Source organism: Haemaphysalis longicornis, unplaced genomic scaffold (genome assembly GCF_048455015.1).
Source record: "Haemaphysalis longicornis isolate Haplotype H1 unplaced genomic scaffold, Haemaphysalis longicornis Haplotype H1 scaffold_9, whole genome shotgun sequence".
NCBI classification, from domain to species: Eukaryota; Metazoa; Arthropoda; class Arachnida; order Ixodida; family Ixodidae; genus Haemaphysalis; species Haemaphysalis longicornis.
In genome coordinates, this window is record NW_027526460.1 from 66,247,084 (window position 1) to 66,272,612 (window position 25,529).

At 49.7% G+C, this 25,529-nt stretch overlaps 1 protein-coding gene across 1 annotated transcript in view; it reads left to right on the top strand.

Annotated features, from left to right (window-relative positions):
* Window positions 1–1,472: 1,472 nt before the first annotated feature.
* The window catches only part of LOC144153240 (uncharacterized), a 30,438-nt gene continuing 6,381 nt past the window's right edge, over window positions 1,473–25,529 (top strand). The window contains exons 1-2 of the mRNA XM_077684889.1: window positions 1,473–1,635; window positions 10,172–10,286. The gene's annotated coding sequence lies outside the window, so the exon portion shown is untranslated. The remainder of the gene's footprint in view (window positions 1,636–10,171; window positions 10,287–25,529) is intronic.

Consider the following 25,529-nt stretch of genomic DNA (forward strand, 5'->3'; position numbering starts at 1 on the left):
CGCGGATTCTTTGATGTTAACGACGCTCTCCTTTATCTCCAGCGGAGTATCTTCTACCGGTATCCCTCTAATTACTCATTTCACGGTATTGTATGGCCTGGTCATTTACACTCCGATCCCGTGTTGCTCGCCGTCTATGCAAATGGACTTAATATGGTTGTGCATTCTTGCTCACTTGTTGTGGGCTGTACTCACCCCTACGATGTTTTGCTGTATGTTTGAGCAGAACAAGTTCGCGGCTCCCTCCGCTCCTGGTACTGTCGCTGCCGCCATTATAGCCGACGCCAAGGCAGTGATTCCGGTCTTCGCAATGTTTAGGCCTTCTCGGGACCGCACCACGATCTTGATATCCTCCTTCGGTAGAACGTAGAACATCCTTGCTGCCTTTGTTGCCGAAGCCCTCGCGTTTCTGGCACACTTCTTTGTTGTGCATCTCAACTGATGACTGACGTTTCCCTCGGCGGATGGGGCCTTTGTACGCAGGCCCACAGTCAACCATTCTACGTCTGCATAGAACAATTCTGATGTAATATCTTTTCATTCCACCCTCTACGCACATCCGGCTGGAACTGGGTTCGATCGAATCCCGAACGCACGTCTCCATGTCGGGCTTGATATGTGTATCCGCCGCCCTGAAGCGCCGATTCCTCGGCGTGCCAGAGCTACGCCTAACCAGCTACACACCTAGGCTTCGAAGCGGGCACATCGCCGGGGTATGAAAGTCCCATAAAGGTGGCGAGAAAACCGTACCTTTTGTAGACAACAGTTACCGGTCGATGTCTCGCACGTTTACGGACACACTGTTTTTAACAAAACTCCAATTATTGTAATCAACACTATGTAATTATTCATAAAAGCCTGAGCCGGTGTAAACACGTCTCATGGCCTCGCTGGGGCCGTCGAAACGTCTACTCAATCTTACCCAGCAAAAAGGTCTCTTTGCCGCTGTGTGTGTGCATGCGCGCGCTGGCGTGTGTGTGTCGTTGTGTGCGCGCGTGTGTGGGTATGTGCGCGCGCGTGTGTGTGTGCGTGTGTGTGTGTTTGTGTGTATGTGCGTGCGCAACCTACATTGCACACCAGAGAGTCGAGACAAATTGGTGCTGGCGTGCTTTCATTAGTGTGTGCCCCGCTGTACCTTCCCCATCCTCTTTGAGAGAGGATGGGGAAGGTACAGTTGAGAAACTGCCAGAAGAGACCCACTACACTACCCGACATTTTACAATACAAACAGTACAGGCGAGAAATAGTCTGCTATAAAATATTTTGAGGCGTTTAAGTTTTTTTTCATTCAAGAGCAAAATACTGCGACGAATATTTGTCCTAAAAGAAGTTAGCTGCTGGTCTGGACTGCGCCTTGCACGTTATCGGGTCTTGGCAGTGCCAGTGGCACTACAGAGAATTTGTCTCGGAGCACATCCCCTCTTCTTGAACCGATCCCTTTCTGTCTGAATGCTTGCAGACGAAGTCAATAACTTGGAACAGCCCACCTGGAGCTCAGCCAAATTAGAGAAAGACCACGCGCTTCGACCGAGGCAGATAGCTGCCAAGAAGAGGAGAACGAAGAAGTTAAACAATCCATTCGATGTCGATGCCGATACCGTTTTACTTGTATTTGAGGACCTAACGGCTGAAAAGGTACGTGATTATTCGCATACTTGTATTTATTCCCATGTTTCAAGTAGAAAGGAATAATTTTTTGCCTGCAATTAGGTAAACAAATAATAAATAAATAAGTTATTTACTGCTGCAATCGCAGCGGGCGAGCCGAGAGAAAAATTTCTGATGTCTTAAAGCTGCGAATTTTAGTGAACTCTTGCAACCTTTAGCTTTAAGCTCTACCTGTTCTAATGCCTTGCCCGTGTGTAGTCTAACCCTCCACAACGTTGCTGGGCATTCCGTGGCCCTGTTCTAGGAGGGGGGGGGTTAGTAAAGGTGTATATGAGGAGGAGAGAAAGATGTTGGGTTTGGAAATGACGGGAGGACGACGACACGGCAGCAGTGGCTTACTTCTTTATTAGACGCGTAGATTGGTGTCAGTACGAGATACAAGTCAAGAAGAAACACAGAGATACGGCTGCCGGCTTATAAAGCCAGCGCAAACTACGTCATCGTCGCGCATACAGTCGCTCAGATCTTATCAAGAGATAGCACCGCGCGCGCGCTACCCCGAACACTGCAAGATGCCGAGATGCCGGACGTAACATCCCTCCTCTCTTAAGCCAAAAGTTCACATCAACTTTTAAATGCGAATGCATTTCTTAGTCGAGCCATGTCAGGGGCCGTGCGGCGTCCACGCGCCCGCAGGTGTTATCTCTCCGCTGTCACCCCCTCTCCCATAGCAACAGCTGCGAGCGCGCGCGCTCCTCCTCTCCCCTAGCAACCGGAGCAGATGGTGCGGGCGGATCAGCGGCGAGTGAGTGGAGAGGAGGAGCGCGCTCGGGCGTGTGAGGGCGCTCGCATCGCGGGAGCTCGCCGGAGCTCCCGCGTGTGTGGGAGAGTGTAGGCGAGGGTAGGCGCGGTGCTTCGGTGCTTCTCCTCTCGACGCTCGCCCCACTCTCCCGTTCGCTCGGTCGATCCTCAGGTGAAGAGGCGCGAGGCCGAGACCAAGCGGCAGCGGCGCCGGGCCGATCCCGGTGCATTCGCATTTCCTCACGATTCCCTTCGGGGAGGTGGGGTGAATTTTTTTTCCAGCACATGTACAGGATACGCACAACAACAAAATATGCAATCACTCATATTGCAACAAAATCACTCGTACATCAGCCGGTCAGGCGGCCGTCGACTTCGGGTACTGCGCCGAAGTGGGGTTGGCGTGGCAGCACGGTGACTGGCGGTTTCTGCGCACGAGTCACACGTGTGATTGTTCCCAGGGAAAGCTACCCAATCAGGTTGCACATCTTGTTCGCTGGTACATTGAGGCACAAAGGTTGCTGCCCTCAAATGATCTGCATGCACAAACCTAATGCGTTGTTGCACACGAACCAGAAATGTGACACCAGACACAACCTTGACCACTTTTCCCCGAAACCACTTGATGTTTTAGCCCCTGACCGATTTCACCATAACCGCATCCCCCACAGAAAAAGTTCTAGCAGCACCGCGACGTTTGTTTAGGGTACTATCAATCCTTTTCATTTTATCTTTCATTGCTTGAGTCATGTCTGGTTTCAGCAGGGAGAGGCGCGTTCGGAATTTCCTAGCGAGAAACAGTTCACTTGGCGTCTTTCCAGTGAAAGAGTGGGGAGTCATTCGGTACGAAAAAAGAAAGTTGTCAACCTTGTGCTGCAAGCTTCTGCCGCACTCGGTCTTTTGATCAACAAGTAGGGATTTTAAAAGAGCCTTTTTCATGGTCTGAACTGCACGTTCCGCCGTACCGTTTGACTGTGGATAGAAAGGCGGGGTTAGAGTACATGTGCTTTACACCATTTTTGCGAAGGAATTCTGGGAATTTCGAACTAGCAAACTCGGGACCATTGTCCGTCACCACTTCAACCCGCAGGCCATAGGACGCGAACAGAGAGCGGACAACTTCAACTGTTTTCTACGCAGTTGTGCTGGTCATCAGTTTAACTTCCACCCACTTAGACCGAGAAGGATTTTCCCTCTTTTTCCGCGAAGTCCATGTGTACGAGCTCCCAGTACGAGCTCCCGAGCTCCCATGATCGTCGAGTGGTAGGTACGGCCTTACTATATGCAAGCGTAGGGGCAACAGGAGCAGCCTTAGGCACGGGCCGCAGCCGGAAGAGCTGGTGGGCTTTCGCCGGCGCAACAGAGTTGCAGCCGGCTGGTAAAGCAAGCGTCACATACCTTTGGCCAACGCCTTCGGCGTCCTGGAAGCGTCTCCCCGAACGGCCCCCCGCGCAGGGCGCGCGTTCGCGTCCCGGCGAGAGTGGGGTTCGGGCATCGTTCACACGGACCAATGAGGTGAGGTTAGCTCCGCTACCAGGGCGGAGCACCCGCGTCGTGACAGTGTTTTATCGCCGCAATGGTCGCTGCAGCCTTCACCTCACCCGCCGCGGTGGCTCAGTGGCTAAGGCGTTACGCTGCTGAGCACGAGGTCGCGGGTTCGATTCCCGGCCGCGGCGGCCGCTTTTCTGATGGAGGCGAAAAGCAAAAACGCCCGTGTGTACGAGATTTCGGCGCACGATAAAGATCCCCAGGTGGTCAAAATTAATCCGGAGCCCTCCACTACGGCGCGCCTCATCGCCTGCGTTGCGTCGGCGCGTTAAACCCCAGAATCAATCAATCAATCAATCAATCAATCAATCAATCAATCAATCAATCAATCAATCAATCAATCAGCAGCCTTCACCTCAGGCAGGAGTTTGAGAAGACTGCTCGGCTTTACACGGTGGAGCCGAGACGAGCCGGCATTTCAGGGAGAGAGGGGAAAGCTCCGCGCAATGGCACAAACTTAGCGATCGCGCAATGGCTCGGGCGCTGGAATCTCCACAAGCTCCACGACAAAGTCACTGATGCCTTCACCTGGGCGTTGGTCTCGACGGTAGAACTTGTACCTTTCCACTACCACGCAGAGCTTCGGTGTGTAGTGCTTTCGCAGGGTCGTTGGTCTCGATGGTAGAACTTGTACCTTTCCGCTACCACGCAGAGCTTCGGTGTGTAGTGCTTTCGCAGGGTCTTCACAACATCTTCGAAGCTGGCTTCTGCAGGAGTCTTCGGAAACAAGAGGTTTTGAAGCGTTATAAACGCGGCCTCCCCAATGAGCGCCAAGAACACCTTCTGCTTCGTTGCCTTCTCTATCTTGTTTGCAGTTGCGAATGCTTCGAAGCGTTGAACGTAGACGGCGAAGTCACCTTTTCCAGGCAAAAATTCCGGAAAGTGGACGAAAACCCCGCTTCTACTCGCCATGGTAGTTGGTTGCCCCGTTGTCATCGCTCGCTGCGTTGAATCCATCCCATCCTCGTCGCCACTGTTGGGTTGGGAAATGACGGGAGCACGACGACACGGCAGCAGTGGCTTACTGCTTTATTCGACGCATGGACTGGCGTCAGTACACGATACAAGTCAAGAAGAAACACACACAGATACGGCTGCCGGCTTATACAGCCAGTGCACACTACGTCATCGTCTCGCATACAGTCGCTCAGATCTTATCAAGAGATAGCACCGCGCGCGCGCTACCCCGAACACTGCAAGATGCCGAGCTGCCGGACGTAACAGGACAGAAATCTTAATTTGCCCTTTAATAAAGCCTTCTGCATCACTGTGGTTGGAACGCTGCTACCTGTTGCCCCCGTGGACGGCCTCAATGGATTGGACGAGGGCCTCCGAGTGCTCTTCTTCCGTCAAGTGCTGTAGATAGTTATTCACACCGGACTTCGCACCGGACTTGACCCCAGACTTCACCCCGGACTTTTCGCCCCGTTGTGACAAGGACAAGTCCTTCCGGCGATCTGCGCTGTTGCCTCTTGGCGTCGAACTGTTCACTCGATGTCAGCTGTTGGAGTTGGTTTTTGAACTGGATGTTTACATCGAACAGATATGCTCAATATTTACAGACCGAAACTAAACTGAACAATGTAAGAAATACAACGACTTATTAGGCGACTAATATTTAAACAAAGTAAGAACTAAAATGAGCTGGGTGGACCACTAACCTCGTGCAGCTCCTCAACCCTTTAGCGGCAGTTCCCGGCACAAGGACAACGTAAGTGGCGGACCCTCCTTCGCCGAACCGGGCTAGTCCGGCAATACACCGACCGTGCATAGGGACGTCCCCTGTACTCTTGAGGCGCTAGTAACTTTCTCCCAGCTCAAGCGAAAAAGAAAACACCAAAAATTGCTCCAATCCACGCTGTGAAGGTGGTTGGGCTGCAAAGCTCTAAACGACACGCACAACGATTACCCATGCGCCATCTCTTGAATTCACACACGGGGTTCTAGAAAGAGTGAAACCAGAGACTCTGCCAGCCGTTACCTGGTATGCGCGGAGGTCCTGTCCTGAACGTACTAGCGTCGCCGGAAAGAAAACAACGAAGAGGGTTTTTCGAAGGCCGAGGAGAATGGAGAGAGGCGCGGCTAAGGCGTAATCTCTCGCTGCCTACCCCTCGCTGTTTTTCGTGTCACCTATAAAAAGCGCCTTTCCCCTCCCCCGATGCTGAATTCAAAGCACCATCTGTATCCGTGTTTATACGTGTGGGCGTAGCTTAGTCGGCAAAAGGACGGATTCCTACTCCGCTTCACTTCGGGCCCTCTTTCAAGCCCTTGCGGTGCCAGTGGTTTGTTTGGGCAGATTAGGTTGTAGCCGGTAGCCAGTAGTAGCTTGGGATGCTTCTTTGTGTAACCTTCAGTTTTCTTCTGACGTGAACACGAAAATTCTTTTGGCTTCTTAGACGTATGCGAAGATATGCAAAACATCTCAAGAGAAGCCACCGCGGAAAGTACGTTCAGGACATCCGAAGCAAAACGCACGAGGGTTTGCAGAACGCAGTCCCAATTCGTGAAAATTTACTTTGGGCCGCCGAACCGCAACATCTTACTCTGACTGCACCACGCTTCGGTTCCTCTCTTCCTCGATAATTCGTATCTGCGATGACTACAACAGTCCCAACAGCACAGCACGCTAAACATAGAGACGACCCTAAACCTGCTCGGTTTTGCTAAATCCTCTTTCATGGAACGGTTGACGCCGCACTTTCCGCACCCCTGCCACCTGTACAGTTTACACGACAACTAACGCGGTCGAAAGTGGTCGACACTGTGCTGTCTCTCTTCCCCGATATTTGTGCTTTGCGATGCCTAGTGCGGTTTCGACAGCACAACACAGTGAGCGTAAAATCAACCAAACCTGTCGTCTTTTGTCGAGATTGCCTTCCGCGCAATTGTTGACGCTTCGCTCTCAGCACGCCAGAACCTGAACCTTTACTACAACCAAAGCGCACTCGCAAACTACACAGTTGTTTTAGGTGCTGCAAGCGCTTGCCTGTTTACTCTTGATGCTCCATTCTTGTGTCCTCTCACTTCTTCCGGGCACAGTGTCGCGCGTCCACATTTCTTCCAGGAGCCCTTGACGTAAACACCAAAGCGTTACAACACACAAAAGCAAAGCGCGAAGCGGACTTCAAAGCGGGTGTCTCGAGTGTGGTGACGTTTGAGCTACATGAAATTGTCCGCGGCAGATAACTGGACAATTACCTTGAGCCCCACAATGATTGGTATTCTGATGGCCCAGCCAAAGCACACTAATTTTGGTATCTGCGTGTACGAGGTGCCTATGAAGTAGACGCTACCGAGTCAAAAACCAAAGCAGAATAAGGTGGAATTAAAGTTTTCATTGATTACGATGTGTATGTGGAGTTCGCTGCCAGTGGTAAATTATAGATTCAGAGGCGAGCTTCTGACGGCAGCTTTCACCGTCACTGGCCAAATTTCTTGAGCGGGTATGGAGTTGCGGCGGTTGAGTGTTATTGCCTCACCATTGTCGGATGAGTATACAGCAGGGCGACGCACCTATTTACTAGGCCTCGCGGCTAACTGGAGAGAAGGGGTGGAACGGGGTACTTGAACTACGTGCACCACCGCTAACTAAAGAAAATGAGGGCAGGGCACGCACTATTACGCAGTCGTGTTCGTGCTGTCGAATGACTACGCAAGCTGACGCGCGCACGTTTCTGCGAGATTTTGCCAAGGCGAGCAATTGCAGGCATCTGCATCGTCCGGTACGGTATCCGCGTGTTGCGGTGTCTACTCCATGCGACATTCGCGGTCGCCGTACAAAGGGCGCCCCCACGATGCGCGCAGAGCTGCAGAAAGTTGGCCAACGGGTGAACTAGAGCTTCGTAGTACCCACTGCAGAAATGTCGTCATGCGATGGATATGGACGCGTCTAAAACCTGGTAGGTTTTGTCGGGTAACACGGCGCCACACTGTGTGAGGCTCGAAGTAATGCTTCGGAATCTTTTCACCAAGTCCGCATCCCTAGACTCTCTCCCAGGGTTTGAAAACCGCAGTCGTGTGGCGGAGGTTGTAGCGGTGATCGCGACCGCTTTAGGTGCCGTGCTTCTTCGTCTTGAACGCTAAACTCCTGCAATGACACGTTGCAGATTTCACATATAATAGGGGGGGGGGGGGGTCATCTGTCAGCCAAAATAAGAAATAAAGGTGCCATAGGGATCGTATCTTGTTGACTCGAATTCAACGCATTCTAGCATTACATCCAAGCCATCCGCATTGTCAAATCTGCGTCGGCTATCCCAATAATGAGGATACATAGCGGCCATGTGCGCAGGTAACTTAATTCCAAATTTTCTACGCCCAGTATTTTGTCTTTATTTATTGTCAAGCTGCGCCACTCCCCTAAACGACCTATGGGTTAGCTGCCTACATGGAAGAAATTTGCCTGCTTCCATTGCAAGATTACAATTTTGAGAGGGACTATGGGGCAGCCTGCAGCTCTGAAGATGCATACAAACGCCACGGCGCGCACTCGAGTCTACAATAAAATTAAATCTCTTTCGCCTACCCGAAATGACACACTTTGTTGTATAGAACACTTCCTAAGTCGCCTACGCTGGCCTTTTCACTTATTTGCTTTCCAAGTAAAGCCACCATTCGTCAACACCGGCCACACACTAACTACTGTATTAGCACCGCAGAGTACAGAACCTTATTTTCTTAAATTTCGGCAATCCAATGTTTATTTTTTGCTAAGTTCTTCGTTACGTTTGTATGTGTGGCGCTCACTTTGGATTGGAAATGTGCTACGTTTACTCTGGAAAAGTTGTACGGCGTCGTCGTAGACGAGTTATGCGAGATCGGAGGCGAGAACGAAAAGTATCTGCTGCAAAAGATAAATGCAGATATTCTGATCAAAAGGCTTCTGAGGAGACCTCAAATAAACACTTTAATTTCCCTAGCTAAGGAAATACTGCGAATTCCTTACACGTAGTACCCGCAAGGATGTTTAAACGCCGTTCCATCAGTCAATTCCGAAGAATTTCCCCGCCCTTGCACTCGTTATGACTCACAGAACGCCGGTGCATCGCAGAAGTCTCACGTGAAAGATAAACAGATGCCCCATGGTTCTCGGGCCTGTGAGTTCTTTTAGCGCTCGACGCCAGAATACAAGTGCTTTTATTACGGCCTCCTTCATAGGAAATCTTCTAAGACGATAGTCTTTCTTGGGCTACTTAAACCCAGAAATTTTGGTTTGTCTGTATGTCTGCCTGTCTGTCTGTGACTCGATTCAGCCACCCGGCCAAAGTAATATTGATATTGCGCAATAATCTTATATACTCACAGCCAAATGTAAACATCTAAGCCCGATTTATATGTTCAGACTTGCCAACTTTGTTGAACAAGAACAAGGCATTACGCAAATATAAGACAGGAAATTAGTACACAAGAGATATTTACAGTGTTCCTTTATTAACAAATGATATCCTACAGCTACTGCAGAAAACCGCCTCCTCCTGGCGGCATATGAAAAATCACGCGGCAACAACAACGAACGGTTCCACTAGCTAGGTTCCACGTTCTGCTTGGAACACCCGTGGAGTAAGGCCACGCGGTTTTCTAAACCTTGTAGTCGGCCGCCTTCATTCACGCGCGTCTCCGCCGTGCTGTAGCGCTGGCATCGAGGAACCCGCCCTGTAGCAGTGGAACGCGGTAAATTCAAATCGTCTTGCCCAAACCTTTAGTGTGTTTACCTTTTGGATAAGCGCGACGGTAGGGGAACAGCGTCAGAGGTGAGCGGGAAAGCAAAGGGGCGGGCATTTCCTTGGCAAATGTCTACAAAGACTATCGTCTTTTGACGACATTTTGCAACGAAAGGAGCAGATACGCGGCCAGTTTTTTGTTTTATCTACCTTCCAACTATACAGAGCGGAGGTGTAAGGTCACGGTGTATCTGCTATAAGTAACTATCGCGGTTTGATCGGGCATATCACTTCAGGAACGAAAAAAAGATGAGCGTAACAGTGACACTGTGCACGGCGGGTAGTGTACTTTTATCTAGTACTTTTCAAACGAGAACCGAGGAAAGACGCGTGCGGTGTCCATCTCCTTATTCAGGTGGCTTATCGACACTGAGATGCAGGAGAGAGTGCTTCTTTTGATACTTAAAGACCCCAAGCTGTTGGCGCTGCGGCTTGGTTTAAAATGTCTCTTCTTTTCCGAATAAGTTCCCCTGGTGAAACTTCGCTGTCTTCAGGTGCCACCTGACCGAATCCACGACCTAGATGGCACCCCTGTGACTCTTCCGGATGGAAAGGCAGGAGTGAAATTGACTTGGAGAAGCACCGGGGAACGCGGCTGCGTAGGAACAGGTGAGAAAACTCTCACGCCAGCGTTTTCACTGTTTCGGATTACCGTTAAAATGGCGAGATTTTTTTACATTACTGCTCACTATTTTTGAAGCATTCGATTCTTTACCTACCGCAGTGTGAACTTGGCTGCGAATTCTACGTCTAAGGTTTTGTTTTAGCGCTATACATCCAATTTATTGAGCATAATAACATTACAAAGTTGCGTGGAATGAGGCTAAAACTGGCGGAAGGGTGATTATCGTGGACAAAAGTCTGAAAAAACAGTAATGAAGGTAGCTGGCACAGTCATGAACACGTGTACCATTGCTGCTACTAGCCACTGCAATTTACCCGACCTTGCAGAAATGCACACAATGGCAAGAAACCGTTTTAGATGTCCTTCTGTATTAACTGTAGAGCACCAGTGTCTTGCAAGGTGTTAATTTGTTAATTTCTCCGTACAGAAAAACTATGTTGCGCTGCTTATATCGGATGTTCTTTGTTTTCTGGCATATAGCTATATTTTTATACCAAAAATAATGGCTACGGTGAGTGTGGCTGTTGGGTTTATCGACACTCGGGTGTATCGAAAAAGTGTCAAATTAAAATGTCTTGGAATTCAGAAAAATATTAACACTACGATTTCAGTCGTCCATGACTTTAACACGGCCACTTTATTTATCCTTTTCGTGGCAATAGCTATTAAAGTTTCCTTCAGTTATGAATTCAATACTGCACGCTTGAAAGCCCAAGCAGGATTGTCAAGAAAAGTACAGTTGTTGAACGCTCACTTTTGTGCTAAAATAATACGAAAAATAACGATGTGAAAAGATAATCACAGGTTCAACTTTGAAGCACCAGTAACGAGCTCTGCGTCAACAGAAAGGAGGAGAAAAATATGCTAGACAACGCCCAAGAATGCAGTACAAGGAAACTTGATCTCGAGACGTGGGCGCTTCGCCTGGAATACACCTTACAATTGTCTACATTTTAAAGTGCAGTGACGGGTAACAAATTGGAATTAGCCATTACTGGGAGCGAAAAATGAAGATTTGAAATTTTGTATTCCTGTCAGCAGATAGGTGTCTGCTTCTTTATGGGTGTGACGGGTTTTTCCAGCTGAATTCGGCATTAGACACATACTACGCTGTGATCAAACTTACTGCTGACCTATTGAAGAAACGTCGAGGGGAGCAACAATTCGCCTTCATTCGAGGGTATGCGTCTAATTAGTGATCAGTATTTCCAAAGCCTATTGGTTGTATTTTGCATAAATATTACGGGCTGCTCTCTTGTGGAATTTTCTTCAGTTTCATAATTTGAAGTTTTAGATTTGGAAGAGTTTATATGAAACTGCGCAAATTGATCAATATGGTTGTTCACTCGGACATGGAGAAGTCACAGTCGCCTCTGCCTTTTTGTTTGGAAAAAAATTGTTAAATGACTGAAATTACAAAACCTAAACTCAGTAATATAGCACTGTTCCAGAACAACCTCGAAACCCAGATGTTGTAGCTACAAATACGCTGTTTGTCTGCGAAGTGATAATCAAGAGGAGGACGATTAAACGTCGCTATCGGGCAGTTTGCCTACAGAAGAGTCCACATTTGAGGGCCCTTTGAGGACGTCCGGCTTTTGAGATCTTGTGCTCTCTCCCACTTTTCAGGGGAGAATAAGGACAGGGAGAAAAATGGAGGTTCTTATCAGAGAAACACATAATAAAGTGGAGGATTCCGCAGACTCGCAGAATCGGCAGTGTGAGGAGAACAGGGTGGGGGCCAGAACGGGGCCTCTAGTCGAGTGGCGATAAGTGTAGGTTTCGACGCTTTGAAGGTGATGCGTTTTATCATTCGAGGTGCTCTTGTAGGGAGGAAGATATATTTGTCGTAGGAGGTGGTAGGGCTAATAGTGCTGCGTAATTTCGTTTAAATACAAGTGGGAACGGAGGTGCCACTGCTCACTTAACGGCCGGTTTGCCTGATTTCTGAGTGCCTGCATGAATGCGGCGAGGCATCGTTGCTGGGCCCGTTCGCGTGGGACGGAGCTGAAATAATCCTTAAGTGGTGTTGAGGAGAATTGCGGAGCATCATGTGTGTCACAGGTTATGATACCAAGATGCTCGAGAAAGTTCTACACGCTCGTTGGCACTGTACAATATTAATCTCCTCAGGGATTAGGCAATTGTTAGGGCACTGACCACTTCTTTTGCGCGTAGTCCATGGGTGGCAGGGATAGGTGCACCTATGAGGAGGGCTTTAGTTGTCGTCGCTACTGCGGTCATGGCTCTTCTGACGGGGTAGGAGGCTGCATCTGTGTACACAATGGTGAAGTTTTGGCCGTACGTTTTGAAGATAGCTTTCGCTGTAGCGGCTCTGCGATACTGGTGATGTGTCGAATGCATGTTGCAGGGAAGTGGGGCCACACCAATGATCTGGTGGATCTCATGCGGAAGCTGAGTCAAATCGGACTGAACGTTTTTCGGTGGTGAGCGGAGTACCAGTTGGGTGGAAATGATTCAACCGGTTGAGAAGGAGCTTAGTCATAATAGTTAATTCATATGACCTTCGGGGAGTTCATAGAAGGTATTACAAACTCCTAAATTTAGGAGTGTCTGTGTCGTGGTGCTGACAGGGTTTCTCAATGACAGCTTGTACGCCTTGCATAGAAGAGCGTCTGCAATGTCCTTTCTAGCCTTCCAGACCACAGCGGAGGGAAGGGGGCAAGTAATCCTAGATATGACAAAGGCTTGAACTATTGTATGCACATTCACCTCCAGCTTATGTCGCGTCAGTGTACTGATTCTGTGCAGCATGTTGAAGTCTTGCTCGGTGGTGGGCCTGTCAGTAGTTTGGTGTTGGAGTGCTCCACTTGCAAAATCGCGCACAAGATTTTCGCCGGTGGACTGGAGCAGTGTGCGGGCCATCACCTTGTGAGGACTAGGCTGGTGAAGTTTATCCCACGGTGAAGCGACAAGCACCCCCACTAACCCATGCATGGCCATTATGGTAGTTATCTTTATATTCCATGGAAAATGCCTCGTATGCAGCCAAGGGCGGAGCTAGGCCAATGACAGCTATATTAGGCAGTGAGAGGGATAGGAATGAACCTTGGGGCGTTCCCCTGCAGCCGTGAGCAACTGAATTTGTCTTTCGCTGACTTCGTCAAATGGTCAAAGCGCTCTGACCTTGGGGAAAAAAAAATGCCGTAAACACCGCGCATTGACGCTCGTATCTTTCTGGTCGAAGCAGAGAGCTCGCGCGAACGGCTTTCCATACACGACACCGGCCAACTTGCGTAAGCGATACTGCTACTGAAATTGAACTATTATTAACCGTAATAAAAATACGGCACATACGTACCAGTCTGTATTCGTCCGTCGCGACGGGGCTGACGAGGGCTGACGGCAGGGCGTTCGTCTGTTGTGGCTATCGCGGAATGGTCGCTTTCCCGTCCACCGCGTATCCCACAACTCTTGCCGCTCGTGCACTTAGAAGCATTGAGCGTTCAAGTGGTGTGAGGTTGTTAAATGCAAGCCCGAGCTCCTCGGCGAGAGTTTTGTTCTCCGGATCAGGCGACTCCATGACTAGGGCTGCGGGTGCACTAGGTTTTACTAGTATTTTTAAAATGGCCGCCGTCTGGGTCGACTCCCGCGTGTGGGTGCTATATGGAGTCGACATACTAAGTATCTGTTTCATGGACCGGCTCGTATGACGTCATGGTTCACGTCACGGAATGTGCAATTTTAGCGGGAGATTTAAAATTTTGGCTTAAATTGCCTTATTTCTCAGTGAATAAAGCATCATTTGCTTCCGGGAAAGCGCTTGGGGTACTATGAAACACCTAATCTTTCGAATAAAACAAACTTTTGTTTTCTCTTCATGGCTCCTTTAAGGACAGGAAGCTCTTTGAGTATAGCCGAGTGGCTTACATTGTCAAACGCCCCTTTAAAATTGAGGGCAACATACGCTTGGGGTTATCTCGCAAGACTTGGAAATTAACCTTTTCCGTTAGTTGAAAAAAGGTGCCTTGTGTATATGGGTAAGAGACAAATCCACACACAGTGTTAGGGACACATTTTCTGTTCGAAATAGTGCTGCAGAATTTTGTGGATGACGTGCTCTACGAGCTTCCGCAAAGAAGCAGTCAGTGAACAAGTTCCGTGAGCTCGATTATTTTCAAAGCTTCGGAATAGGACGCAGAACCCGCCGTCTTTCTATCTTCCCGAAGACTGCCCGCCTTTTATGCCGTGTGTAATATGCGAGGCTAAGTCAATATGGGGCCAGAATCCAAGTTCGCTAAGAGATAATCGGTTATGCCGTCCACCTCTGTAAATGTGTTGCATCTCATGGTATGCAGGTCCTCTTTTACTTCTAGGATATAGATGTCTTCATCCAGTTAGAAAATTGGTGGCACCGAGGTGGGGGTAATGACATTTTGTGATATACATGGAAGCATTTTTACAGGAGGGACTTGATAAAGGCAGGGGAATTGCCCGGGTGGGGTGGGATATTTTTTAATGGCAAGATGTGATACCGCCTTAGTTTGAGAAGCGTCTATGTGATATTCGAGGAGTCTCCAGGTATTTGATAGACTGAGATGGCCCTAGAATCTGCCGCAAAGGGCCAGTCAGCTTTCCACAAGCCAACTGCAAAGTGGGCTGCTTCTTCCATTAGAAGGGCTGCTTTTTTTCTCAAACGACACTTAAGGAGTTGTTGAGTTTAGTTTAATTAGATCCCTTCTTGCTTCCAATTAGTGGAGGAAGTGTGAGTCTACACATGGGGTCGGAGTGGCTATCTGGAATTCTGTTGCAGAATTCATATCTTGGCGGAGTTGAATGACTCCTTCGTGAAGAGTGACGGTAAAAGTTGTCGCTATGTCAAATAGGGATCGCTTGCCTCGCCGACAAAATTTGGACCAGTCCGTGAAACTCACACTGCCACCAGTGCGATAGCACCTACTTTTCGAAGTACTGTCGCGGCTAGGGCAGAATGATCGCTTCCTGTTCTTTCCCCTGTGTGAGAACAGATAGCCGTGGCACTCGCCGTAGAGATGGTAACATCCTAATACGTGTCCTTGAAGACTCCGTTACCCATGCACGTTAGAGTATATAGGTGTGATTCCAGAGTGAAATTTTCCACTTCAAGGATAGAATGCAACCTGGTTCCTCTCTTTTTGTTGTAGGTTTACCCCATAAAATTTGTTCAGTGTCATATTCTCCAACGACGATAATGGGTTTAGAAAAGGGATATGCTTTGCTTGCTTGATGATCCAATAAAGGTTTGCATTTAGCTTCTGGGACAGCAATACACAGTAGCCGACCATTTTTCAGAGTCCAAAAAACGGACTTCCTGGATACTCTGTACTTTCCCGAGAAACAGCCACTTGTCCAACAGGAGTAATGTACATGAACAGCAGATATTCCAGACAAACTTAAACCGGAACTTCAATATTTTCCGAAGAAAAGTTTCCGCCGCAGAGCCACAGTGCGACTCCAGGACGACGCCTTTTTGAATACTAATCCACGTGGCTAGCTTTGGGTAGGAATTAACTTGACTCCCACCGGTGGAACAAACTTCGATCTTGGAGGCCATAATTTTGCATGTACACTCTGCATCGGAAGCAATCTTGAAAGCTGGAAACTAATCATAAGTGGCCAGTTTTTTTAGGTACCAATTTTTTTAGGCACCAGATGATGCTGGTGCGCTTCTTGGTGGCGAGTTGCCACCAAGACGCGAGGCCTAAAGGAATCCGGTACCTTTCGATTAATTGAAGCTTTTGTCCTCTCGAGAGTTACGTCAACCCCCCGTCTTCTTCACGACAAGGAAGACAGAGATGCTTTATATAATGATTAGAAAGGCGGTCGAGCGGGCCATTGGTCTTCTCATGAGTGCGTCCACACAGAGGCAGCTTAGCACGGGGCTCCACAACACGGTGGAAGAGCTGATAGAAGGCAACCTTTCTAACCAGAAGGTGCGACTCAGAACTGCGATGGGTAACCGCATGCTTCACCAGATTGGCTGGGCAGCCCAGAATGTCATTCCGCTTGACGTACTCCCAGACTCTTGGCGACTAAAATTAAAGATGCTCCCTTTGCTTTGCTCTCACTCAACCAGGGGTTCGGAGGGTAGTCATCGATTCCCAGCAAGCCTACTGGAATTACCAGTAGGGCTGGGTGTCCTGACCTGCACTGCGCGTGCTAAAAAACCACTCCCCAAACGGTTCCATTCACCTCATCTGGACACCCCCTCACGCTTCAATGGAGGGCAACAAATACGCCCACCCAACAAGCCTGCGCTTTTACCTCCCGTTCTATGGAGCTGCACGAGGACAGTCACCGGCTTGTCACGTTCAGGGAGATAACCCAGCATTATCGCCTTCTGAGACAGACCGTACCTCCGCCTTACCCTGACCTTTCCAGAGAACAACAAACTACCCTACGGTTCGTACAATTCGGGCTCCTTCCCACAGCCTAGCGTCTTCACTTAATGTATCCGAATCGCTACGACGCTGAATATAAATTTTGCTCAGAAGTAGGAACACTCCGCCCCGTAATCGGGGTGTGCGACGTTAGCCCTGAGCACCCTCCTCTCTCTCCTTCAACTACCCAACAAGAGCAATGGGAGATGCTGCTGTCCAGGCCCTGTCTACCTACCCAGCTTCAGCGAGTGGACAGAACACAGGCCGCGCGGACTGCATATGGGCCCCACAGAAAGAATCACTCCCCAGGGCTGCACTCTGGGCCGTCAGAAATCTGAACAGAACTATTTCTTCCTCCTCCTCCTCCTTCTCTGCCGCAAATCTCGTCGCCTCCGTCTGCGGCGCAGAGACGGAGAAGACAGATCGTCTAATACCGGGTTGGAGCTTACTTTAATTAAAAAAAAATTTCCACTCTTGTGGTACACCAATAATACTCAACCAAACACCGTTCATGCTTCATGCACTGATTTAACCTTAACAAGAATACCTCTTTGAAGTAATAAATGGTGTGGTTAAGCGCATTTCACTTCTCTTTGTTATTGCTATTTGTAGAGCGATGGGAGGGAATTTAAGTGACGTCGCATGCGTAATCGTTATGGGTGCCATTTACAGCTTTGCTTTCCAACCACATTCACGGGGTGGATTGGCGCGATTTTTTTTTGCACATCCGTGAGGTGATAGAGCTTAAGAGATGCTGAGGATTTGACACTGTTATAGATTCGTCGGACAGGCCGAAACAGAAGAATCGCGTCAGCAGCCTTTCAGACACTGCGCGCGAGGTATGTAATTTCGCATGCATGAACTGCCCGGCGTACTGGGCTGCAGCTGCGGAAGTCAGTTAGGAGCCTCCTGGAAATGCCCGTGCAGGATTGCTGATCTAGGGCGTAACAATTGCGATGTTCGGCAACTAACTCTTGTGGATTAAAATTGTACGCGCAGCTTTCTTTTTCACCTCACAAGGGTGGAACTACTGAAATGTCCGGCATCGTCAAGTATAGCCCCGTAGTGCCCAACGTATATAATATACGCCATCTTTCGGTGGTGGTGGAACGCAATTTATTAGCGTTTAGAAGGGGAGGGAGTTGGGGAGAGGAGGCTCTGACTCCGACTCAGGGGAATCCGATTGCCATGGACGCGGATTCTGCTCTGCCTACCAATAGGAGGTGGCCCAGGGGCTGTGAGGATAAGCCTCCAAAGCCTAGGAGCACGCTGGGATGAAAAGGGGATGCTGCGGTTAGTGAAGGCTTGTCGGGGTGCCTGTCCTGAAAGCAAGAGAGGAGTTGGGCGATCTGAGAAACCGGAAGAGGGGCGCGCGGGAAGACCGGGGAGTGACTGCAAAGCCACACCATGTGCTCCACTATTCCATCACCTCCCAAGAACTTGCACCGACGGTTGGTGAACTTCATTGGGTAAAAAGGGTGGAGTCTGACTGGAAACATGAGAGTGTTTGTCTGCAGTCACCTTAGCATTGGCTTCTGTGGCTTGGTGCGGATGGGATGGGGATGTGGTAGCTGTCACCGCCTGGACCGAAAATGCTCAATGATTTCGGCGAAAGACATCAGACTATCGGGTATGTAATCCACGGGCTCGTCTTGATTGAAATTAGTGTTTCCGAAACCGGGCGGTGGCGGGAAAGTTTGAAGGTGCTGGACGCTTGTGTGCCAGGTGGGTTAGAGCGATGGCCGCCAAGTGAGCTCGTTCATTTCCCCTGTTGCCTGAGTGGGCCGGGATCCAAAGCAGGTGTAATGTTGTACTTGTGTGGTGGCGCTCTGATGAGGGGGCGAGCAGAATCTCCTAGGTTTTCTTTGAGACGACCCCGGAGGGGAAGTTCCTGCATGGCTCTGCCGAGTCAAAGGCTACGTAGATGCCGGGGGACCTTGTTGGTGCCCGGGAAATGGCCAATGCGATTGCCACTTCTTCAGCTTCTAGGACTGAGACCGGTAGCAGGATTGCCATAGCAGCGACGGTGTTTCCATTCCCATCGACCGCTGCAACCTGAAGGCTTTGATTGTAGCTGGCGCCCCAGATGGGCAGGGCTGCAGCATCCGTGTAGAAAACCGCTTGTGGCGGAATGCACGATAGGTGAGCTTCGATGGTAGCAGGTCTTTTCCACTTGCGGTCATGATGTTGCATCGGATGTATTTCTTGGGATGGGATCGATGTGTATTTTAAAACGCCCAGTTGTCGGTAGGAAATACTTTACTCGGTTCTCGGGAGGCCCATGCATGGGGAGAGCTAGGCGGCGGAGCACGTGTGCACCCGCCCCCGATTTTTCGAGCCTTCTGTATTGGCACGTCAAACGGGCTGAGATTAGTTCGTCCACAGTGTTTATAGAGTTGTTCAAGTCTGTCTGTATTGGGCTATTGTGGTAGGCGCAGCGCCTGTTTATAGCATTTCCGTATGATGATGTTTATCTTGCCAGATTCACGAGCCGAAAGACGGTGGTATGGTGTACTCTGAATGATTCGGGTAATTATGAAGGCCTGGACATTTCTCGTTATGTCCACCTGTCAAAACACAGTTTTTACGTGTGAATATTTTTATTAAATGTACTGCTTGTCGGCATGTGAGCTTGAATTTTCGAATAGTGAGGGTATTAGTTCCTGGTTTATGAAGGTGCAGCGCGATGTGGCGAATGTTTGCAACTTCAGGGGTCAGATGACCACCAACATGGATGGGTGGTCTCTTAGAGCTGCGAACCTTTCTGAAGCATTTGTGGCCGTCGAGTAGAAGCAACTCCGATTTTTGCCATCTTTCAGAATTTTGTACTCGCTCCTGGGCCTTCTTACCGTCAAGAAATGCCAACTGTATCATTTCTGATACCTCCTAAGCGTTTTTCAGAAACATATAGCTCGATAATTGGCCTAATTGGGTCCGAAATAAAGTATCAAAAGTAGATTAGTGCATCGTTAGCGCACCCGGCGGGTCTTCACCTACTTGCGATGGGCGTATCATACAATTTTTTACCGCGTATCTGATACAGTATAGGGCTACTTTATTTGTAGGCATACATATACTTACATGTAAATGGGTATATGCTACATTATATGCGTATATTATATATGTAGGTATATGTATATTTACTTTTTATGCATTTTAGTACATTATGTAATTTTATAACCCTGGGAGAAAAAAATGTTTCTTCGCGTTTTTTATTCTTTGAATCACAAACTATAACGTCAAAGCATTACAATTTTTATGTATTGTTTTCATGGTTTGGGTAATATAGGGTTAAATACCCTTTGTACATTAAAAATGGAAATGTTGCTCTTTTTGTCATGTTACCGGCGCCAATATGAATGTATGGGTTATTTTCCATGATGTCCCCACCTAGCAGCCGTTCTGAGAATACTAACCTGGAAACACTTTTTCGCTGCAGCTTTCAACCGAGGTTACTCGCTTTCTTAAAGTTTCTTATAAATCTTCATTTATAGCGGTACAAAAATATTTTAAATGCAGAGCATTTCAGTAACTCACGATGTCACCCGCGTTGACGTCCGTAGTCGTAGTCCGCACCCCTCCCCTACACTATATAAAAAAAAAAACACCGTCCGGCACCTGGTTTCGATCCCTCGACCCTGCGGGCGGAACGCAATGTACATGGTGCTCTACCCACTGCGCCACAAAGACGACACAGAACGGGAGGCTACGAACGCGCCTTATATCCTTGACTCATTCAAACTACGTCAAGAAGCTGCTTATACAACGCATTCACTACCATTAACTCCCCAAGCACTAAACGTTAACATAATACACCCGCCCCCTATGCGACGCATTTACTCGAGTCCCCCTCGCGGGGAGATGGGCCCAATTTTTTAGAGTTTAAAAAACCATGGTTTTAGGCATTTCAGTTATTTATTTTTAAACTATAATGTTATGAGAAGGCGTGCGTTTTTTCCACGTCAATCATACTTGCAAAATAGTTGTAATTATGTCAAAAAAATTCCCCCGCATTTCCCCGAAGGGGAGTATGAGGAAGTGCGAAGCACGGGGTGATGCTATGAGGGGGAGTTTGTTGAAGTTTGGTGGCATTTTGCCCGTTAGTTACATTAACACCCCCTCGTGATCACGTTCGGCTTAACACGCCTCGTTTGTCCCTCTGCGGAAATCTTGGTGAATTAACGTGTATGTTCGAGAGATGTTCGAGAGGGAATGTAATCACGCACACACACACACACACACACACACACACACACACACACACACACACACACACACACACACACACACACACACACACACACACACACACACACACACACACACACACACACACACACACACAAGTAAAGTGAAACGACAGTATTTATTTCAGCACTTGTTTGTGTTGTCGTTGTATGCGACGGTCATTACGACCGCCTTGTGGTCGCTAAAGTGGACCGTTAAGGGTTGTTGCAGCCGCTATAACGCCGCTGAATCGCCAACGCACGCCGCTGACGACGTAGTTTGAATGCGTTAAAGATATAAGGCGCGTTACTAACACTAATATCATCGTCGCGTCCGTGGCTTAGTCGGTAGAGCGTCGCGCTGCGGCCGCAAAGTCCTCGGATCGGAACCTGGCGTCGGATGCTGTTTTTTTTTATATAGTGTAGTGGCCTGGCTGGCGCGCCGAGAGAGGGTGTTGCGAGCTGAAGAGTAGTAAAGGGGCTTTAGGAGAGTAGGCGAGGGGGGAGAGGAGGCGCTATGCGAGCGCCCTCACGCGTCGGAAATCCGGCGCCGTTGCTAGGCACGGTAGCTAGCTCCGTTGCTAGGCTGCGGACGGAGGACGGCGGTGGAAGCAGGAGTAGGCCCGACTAAGAAGTGCTTCGCACTTAAAATGAACCTTTTACACACATGTAGAGTGGTGACCTCGCTAAGGGTGAACGCGGAAGCGCGTGGCCGCCGGTACTATCAGAGCAGCCAACCGTGCCCAGCGCGAACCATCACGCATGCGCTGTGCGTGCGGAGCGATATTTTGCTTTCAGCGCGCGCATCACGTCATAGGAGCGTCTGCTCGTCGTCTACTATGTTGCGTCTCATCTGGTAATGGTACCTTGCTTTGACCCGCGATTCCTGGATTTTTGCAGGAAAACGCCTAAACATAAAAATGTAAAGGATGATAGTTTTTTCGTGTATATTGGATGAAGGTCGTAGTACCTGCGCCACATTTTAGTGACCACCTTCAAGCCTTGAATTACATGCTTCCTTGTGCATTTGAAAGACTTTTTGTAAGCACTTTCAACAATAAAGTGCTGTTAAAATCTCGGTGATCTTTTGAGTGAGTCTGTTTGAAATAAGTGGGCGAGTTACGCTGCTGTGCCTAAACCATTGTATTGGAGCTAAAGAACGAATGTTTCAGTGGAGCTAAGGCTCGCACGGAAACATTTTTCAAGTGGATTCTAGTTTCCACTCATCCATACAGTGGCTGATAGCTCCACCGCTACACGCGCGATAAACATAGCAGACCACGCGCAGACCCGCCACGGGTGCTCAGTGGCTAAGGCGTTGCGCTGCTGAGCACGAGGTCGCGGGTTCGATTCCCGGCCGCGGCGGCCGCTTTTCTGATGGAGGCGAAAAGCAAAAACGCCCGTGTGTACAAGATTTAGGCGCACGTTAAAGATCCCCAGGTGGTCAAAATTATTCCGGAACCCTCTATAAACTCGAGAAGACCCGACGCTGCGCTACCGTTCGGAACACATTCTACTTTTATTTCTTCTTTCGATTAAGCACGAGCGCACGTAAAAACCCCCGCGCTTCTTTCTTGTCTTCTTCCAAGTGGCCGCGCACGCGCACTCCCCAGCGATCGAGAATCAACACCCTCCCGCGGCCGCGGTTGACTCCAAAAGGCAGAGTCGCTGAATGGCGCGTCGGATTCGCTGTCCGTTAGGTAGGAGAATCTCGTGGGAGCGCTGGACGCCATCTCTTCCCGGACATGACGGGACCACACGGCCGATCTTCCAGCTCAGTGGGGCCACGTTGTCATCCTGAACCACGACCAGGCCCCCTACGTGAAGTTTTGGCGGGAACGTTGACGTGCCTTGATGCGCTGATCGAAGCAGCAGCAGATATTCTTTCTTCCACCTGCTGCATAGTCGAGGTACGGCTTCCTCGCTGTGCTTACTCTTAGCACGTCGGCGGCGCACATAGGGTGAAGCGGACGTTGGAATGGTGCACTCTGTCTCCCGTTTGACGACTGTGTGTTCAGGGAGGAAATAAGCTTCGTCCCTGGGGACCGTGGGTTGCAGCACTCGCTCTGCATGATCTTCCTGGCAGTACTCGCCGATGGCGCCGTCGTGCTCTCCCGGAAGATTCAGGTGATGTTCACAGTTTTGTAGCTGCCGTCCAAGTCTTCCCTTCGCTACAACCCGGTTAGTGCTGGACGTTAAGCCTGGTGCTTCGATAATAAGCGGCAATACGTGCTGGCCGTCTTCTTTGTGGAGTCCACTCCGAAACTTCACAAACGCAGCATCGTCTTCGACTTCAGTGTTCTCAGGCGTGTCAGTTATCCCTCTGGCTTCCAACCCCAGCATTTCTGAGGGATCGCTTGGTCCCAGTCCTACGCAACTTTCGCCTTGTCTTTCAATACAGGCCAAAAACAAGGACACAGTGCTGCTGCTCCTGACCAGGGTGTAATCGGTACCTGAGTATTGTCCTTGCAGAACCCAGCCGAACACTGTATCAACGGCGCAAAGGCTGTCACTGAAGCGCTCGATGCGCCCGGTAACGAGTTTCCAATAGTTGTCCGAACCCACTAACACGCTTATAGTCGCCGTTTGTGTGTGACCTTCTTCGGGTTCATCGGCAACGAGTAAATTGCGGTCGCGAAGCAGATTTCCGAGTTCAGTTTTCAAGGGCGGACCGTCTATCATGCAGACCTCTGGCACTTCAAGAGCATCGAGCGTGACGGGACACGAATGGAAGCGGTTGCGTAAGGTGATCGCCACCTTCCGGCACTGGTACAATGTCGGGCGGTGCGAGCTGCCAAACGTAAATACGGCCAAGCCTTCCATTTCAGAACCAGGTAGGGCCAGATGACGACATAGATCACTGCGCACGAAAGTTCGTTGGCTCCCAGTGTCGAGGGGTAGCCGGACTAAGACCGGCCTTCCGCATTCTCCGTATGCCCACACTGTGGCAGTTTGGAGCAGCACCGACGAGGAGCAAATGCTGCTGGCAGGAGTTGTTGTCACGTTACGATCTCGTTCTGCAAGTTGTTCACGATCGGTGTCTCTATCACGGCGAGAAGCAGTCTGGCAGGTGGTCCCCAATCGTTCCCAAAGGTCGCAAAGGACGGTTACGTGCCGTCTCGAACACGTCTCACACTTGAGTTTCGCGCTAGTACGGCAGTTGCGCGCCACGTGCCCTTGCCTCCCGCATCTAAAACAGCAGCGGTTTCTTGAAAGGCGCTGTCGCTTTTCCGCCACTGTTAAGACGGCCCGGCAGTCCCTTGCCTTGTGGCCCTGACTACCGCACAGGTAGCACGTCAGCTTTCATTCCGGTGACAAATTTGTTGAAGTCGATACAGAACCTGCTTACAAAGCCAAGGCGGACGTCAAGTGAGGAGAGGAGGTTCTCGGCTGCTGCGGGATTGAAGGCATCTTCCAGTCAGAGTTCGATCGAAAAGCTCTACTTTCCTCTCTGCTCTCCACTTGAACCTTCAAGAACACCATGATGGCCTTGACTTGCTCTTCTCGAGAAGTTTGCTCAACGTTGCCTTTGGCGGTCTCCTTCATGCGCTGACGGTAGAGAATAGCCAGGTCTTCAGGTAACGAGCGCATGAGGACTCTGTTCAGGATCACTGCGTACTCGGAAGCTGGAACGCCAAAGCTCTCAAGACAGCCACTCCTGAATTGTACCTGCTCGTACAGGTCTCGGAGGCGTGCCACTTGCGTCGACGATTCAATCGGTGTGATGGCGAGTAGGCTATCTACGTGGTCGTCCACGAGAAGTTCTGTGCGTCCAAACCGGTCGGTGAGAATCTTCACAGCCTGACGGCAATTGGCGTCGTTTAGGCGAATCCATTCAACGGCGCGTTTTGCGTCTCCGGTAAGGTAAGACCTTAAATACTTGAATTTCTCTATGTCGGGTAAGTCAGGGTGATTATGAATGGTCGCTTCAAAATGGTTCCAAAAGCCCTGCCATTCGCGTGGCTCGCCAGAAAAGTGGGAGACTTCCAGCGTCGGAAGGACAACCCGCGATGTCAATAAACGAGAGCCGACGTGCGACGGCGGGTTCGGATGGGCTGCAGGGCAAACGCCTTCGAGCACCATGCTGTGTGGTTGAACGGGTTGTGGTTCCCCTGCAGTTACTCCGCCGGAAGCTCTCGGGCCGGGCGCCCGCAGCTCATTCAAGGCCGAGCGCAGGCGACTGATCACATGGCATAGGTTTTCTTGGTTTTCTATCACGCCGGCAATATCCTGGTCGAACTCATCGCTTTCAAGTGCTTCCCCGATCTTGTCATCAAGTTCTTTGAGTGAGCGTTCTTTACTTGCCAGCTGGTCTATGGCCTCTTGCAGGCCATGCGGAGACGGCGAGGGGCTTTCGTAGAGCTCGGTGGCTGCTTTGAGCAGCCTCGTGACGGCTCCACGGAGAGCGCCTCGCTGACGGCGGAGCTTGTCCATCGGTCAGGACACGATGCCGGTCTTCTCCCGGGTTTCACGGCACCAGAAATATAAACTCGAGATGACCCGACGCCGCGCTACCGTTCGGAACACATTCTACTTTTATTTCTTCTTCCGATTAAGCACGAGCACGCGTAAAAACCCCCTCGCTTCTTTCTTCTCTTCTTCCAAGTGGCCGCGCACGCGC